Source organism: Myodes glareolus, chromosome 3, assembly GCF_982192425.1.
Source record: "Myodes glareolus chromosome 3, mMyoGla1.1, whole genome shotgun sequence".
Classification (NCBI taxonomy): domain Eukaryota; kingdom Metazoa; phylum Chordata; class Mammalia; order Rodentia; family Cricetidae; genus Myodes; species Myodes glareolus.
The window spans coordinates 101985323-101989681 of record NC_142028.1 but is presented as its reverse complement, the minus strand read 5'-3'; positions in this window follow the sequence as shown (position 1 = coordinate 101989681).

The following is a 4359-nucleotide window of genomic DNA, read 5'->3' as shown; positions in this document are numbered from 1 at the left end:
CCTGGCTCCCTTTTTCTTTTTTAAACAAGAACTCTGTGTCTAATCTCCTTTGTTTAGCTTTTCTACTGACCATTATCCATAACAACTTGTAGCCAACATTCTAAACAAAGGCAAACATCCACAATTCATTTTTTAGGAAGGTTGGCGTGGTTTTCTAAGCTATTTCTTGCTGATTGGGGGCACTGATAATTTTATGGGGGCCTAAAGAAAATTTAGAATTATGATAAAGTCCTGATTGGAGTATCATCTCAGGCAGCAGTCTTTGAACTATTCTGGATGTACAACTCAGGCATCTGGGCCATTCTTCCTATCAGAGATTTCTCAGGGAGTCTCCCTTGATCAAACCTGATTTTTCTTAATGTAGAATGAACCCACAATCCCTCATTTCCTGTGGAAACAAAAGCAAAACCTCTTCTCCAGAGTAACATATCTTTTGACTTAAATTTTAAAGTCAAGGCATTTGCAAAATATATATGTTGGATTGATCCAGCAGCATTTATAATCAAATATCTTTTAGCAGCTGTTTAAAAAAAGCTGTTTAGCAGCTTTTAGGTACTGAGATGTACCCTAGAAGGGAACAGTGGGAACCCCAGTGGCTTTCCTGTTTCTCTCTTTGCTGCCTGGCCACTACAAGGCACAATCTCTGTCGTGTGCTCGAGCCACAATGTACCTTGATGCTACAGACCCAAAGCAACAGAACATATTGCCACAGACTGAAAACTACACTGTGAATTTGACATATAGAATAAAATAAAATTTAACAGAAAATAAATTTTCCTTCTTTTAAATTGCTTCTTTTAGGTCCTTTGTAATAGTAACTGAAAGCTGGCTAACACACCTGGGCTTAGTTTTTTGATTCCCCTTAAAAATGTTGTGAATGAAATAATAAATCTCATGAAAATTTTAATGCCAGAAACTCTACCTAGTTGTACACAATGTATATATAATACTCATGACCAAGGAGGACTTACTCAGGAAAGCGAAGCCGAACATTAAAAATCTAGGACTGGGGCGATGCTCAGTACTTAGGCACTTGTCACAGAAACAGTGAGCTCATGGAAATGCCCAGTAGCATGGTGACCAGCCTGTAATCCCAGCCTCAGACAGTGGGGACGGGGTTTCCCAGCATCCAGTGGGCATGTTGACCAGCCTGTCATCCCAGCCTCAGACAGTGGACCTATGAGATCCCCAGAACCCAGTGGGCATGGTGACCAGCCTGTAATCCCAGCCTCAGACAATGGTCATATGAGATCCCCAGAGCCCAGTGGGCATGGTGACCAGCCTGTAATCCCAGCCTCAGACAGTGGACATATGAGATCTTCAGAGCCAAGTGTGGCATGGTAACCAGCCTGTAATCCCAGTCTTAGACAGTGGACAGGGGATCCCCAGAACCCAGTAGGGATAATGACCAACCTGTAATCCCAGCCTCAGAAAGTAGACACATGGGATCCCCAGAGCATCCCAAGTGGGCATGGTGACCAGCTTGTAATGGCAGTTTCAGTAAATGGAGACATTGGGTCTCCTGAGCAAGCTGAATAGTGAGACTAGCCATATTGGCAAGCTCTAAGTTTGACTGATAAATCCCGCCTCATTGAATAAAGCCGAAGAGTAGTTAAGAATAAGAATGCTCTTGACGTAAACTTTGGACCTCCACATGCATGCACACTCATGAGCACATACATATATGCAAACATGCACACACATACACACCACATACATGTACAGACAGGAAAATGGGAAAAGAAATGAACAAAAAACTTTTAAAATCCCATTGTTATAATTTACTACATTAACCTACAATTATCACAGATACAGAGCAAGTAGTTCACAAAATTTAACACCCATTCACAAAGAAAAAGAAATACACTTTTTAACAACCTAGGAGAGGAAATCTCTGTACTTTCTTAAGTAATATCAATAGAATTTCTAGTAGACAATTTACTTTTCAATAAAATATTATGTATCTCTAACCCATGTGTAAACAGCAAAACACAGATGTCTGCTTTCATCACTTCAGTCAACTTTGCATCTGATGCCTCTTCTCTGGAACAGCAAGACAAATGTATCAGTGTATAAATACTAAGATGAACAGAAAACTGACTCTTCAACATGGAAATCTCTCTCTCTCTCTCTCTCTCTCTCTCTCTCAATCTCTCTCTCTCTCTCTCTCTCTCTCTGTGTGTGTGTGTGTGTGAGAGAGAGAGAGAGAGAGAGAGAAAGAGAGAAAGAGAGAGAGAGAAGTTTTAAAACTGTCAAAGAGATATAACCTGAGAATATTCCATGTTCATTTCATGTTTATGAAGACTTAATATGGTCAAAAAAAATTTTTCCTCAACTTGGTTACAAATATAAAATATAACAAGGATAATACAAGTGAAGTGTTTTGTTATATTTGCAAGTAACTCTTAAAGTTTTTATATCAAGAGGTAAAAGATTCATGCTGGCCAACTGCAGTACAGTCATTTCCTCTGAAGTGAAACTGTCTCATCTGGCGAGAGGAAGAAGGCTCAGGCGATTGAGTAAATAAACCCATGAAAGTCCCGGAAAACTGAAATTTACAGCATCCATGAGACCTCACCCCAAGATTATAGTTGTTGAGGGGAGGAGACTCATGGACTGGCTGAGCTGTTGCGGGAGACCCTTGGGCCTGTTGAGCTGCCTCCAAGTTCCAGGAAGCTTCAGGGTGATAGCTTTCCTGAGTCACCATTACCCATGCTGAGGTAGGCTTTCTGGGGATGCAGCTGCCTTTGAGTCATCCATCCCCTCTCCTGTTTGCAGTCCCTTTGGCTGCGGGAGAGCAAGCAAGATCTGTGCTCAGAAACGTCCTTCCTGTATCCAAACACAGAACCTGTGAAGTGCCAGGCATTGAAAAGAAAGAGAGCAAGTGGGAAGAGATCCAAGATACCACTCAGGTCCCACCTTGAATTCAGAAGAAGGGAAAACCCATGATCACCATTACAGACAGGGCCTTAAAGACTGACTCTACAAGACACCACAGAACTCATTGAGTATTCAGTACACGAACTCTTTGAATTGGGGAAAACTTAAAGAGCAATGCAAGAGCCTGTGCTGCAAAAGTGGAGAAACAATGGAGTAGGAGGGTCTTCTGTCTATGTGTTACTTTCATTGGTTAAATAAAGAAACTGCCTTGGCCTTTTGATAAGACAGCAGCTTAGATAGGTGGAGTAGACCGAACAGAATCCTGGGAGAAAGAAAGCAGAGTCAGGCAGACACCATGGCTCTACTCTCTGAGATGGACATAGGTTAGACTCATCTGGGTAAGTCACAGTCCCGTGGTGATATACAGATTATTAGAAATGGGTTAATTAAGATGTGAGAGTTAGCAAAGAAGAGGGTAGATATAATGGCCAGGCAGTGTTTAAATGAATACAGTTTCCATGTAATTATTTTGGGCATAAACTATCTGGGAGCTGGGCAGCGGGAAGTGGCCCACTACTCCTTTTACAACAAAGTGATCAATAACTGTCCATCAAGACAGGCTGCATAACCTGTGACAATCTGAAAGAAATCAGTCCCTGGAGGGCTAGTTTTGTTATCACAGCTGACATCCCTCCACCTCTGAAGATAAGATCCTAGAAAGCAACAGAGAAAGAGCATGCCTACAGAAGGGAGGGGGTGTGAGACTGGCATGCTTCGTGCCCACTTCGCTGGGCCACATCAGACGGCTTTTACAGAAGCATTAGGAAAGAAACGGATTCATCAGAGATTGTATTAATAAAAGGACTAGTGGGAGGCCTATGTGCCATTGTTGAGTCCCGTGGTGTGGCAAGATCCTTATGAGTTATGAGAGGCTTTGGCAGTGCTAAGCTATCCATATGCAAATAGAAATTGGATTCATAAGGTATTAAAGCACACCAGAGAGGTGGAGAGAAAAAGAAAGCAGACAATGGGTTCCTCTCTGTATTACTCAGAAAAAAAAAAATACCGCAGGATTTGTGCTGAGCTGGAGTATCCAGGGAAAGAAGCGATGGAAACACTAAGTCTGTGCCTATGGTGCCTGTGAGCATTTAGAAGGTCTTACAGCCAGACCAGCTGTAAAGGGGTAAAGGGAGCAGAAGACCAGTGGGGAGGGGGCGAGGGTGTACAAGAGATGCCCATAGCAGAAAAATGGTCTTCTGGGGAATGGGAACCAATTGAGCTGCTCCTCTGGTGGGGTGGCCAACGATGCCTACAAATGAAGACCATACATACATAGTGACCAGAGATCCCATGTCAAATTGTAGATTTGTCAGTCCCCTGCTAATGTGCAAAATATTTGGGCTTTGATGAACACTGAAGTCATGGGTAACTGGATTCACTGTTTCCCTAAAGCACCAGGGAATATGGGTATCAAAGGAT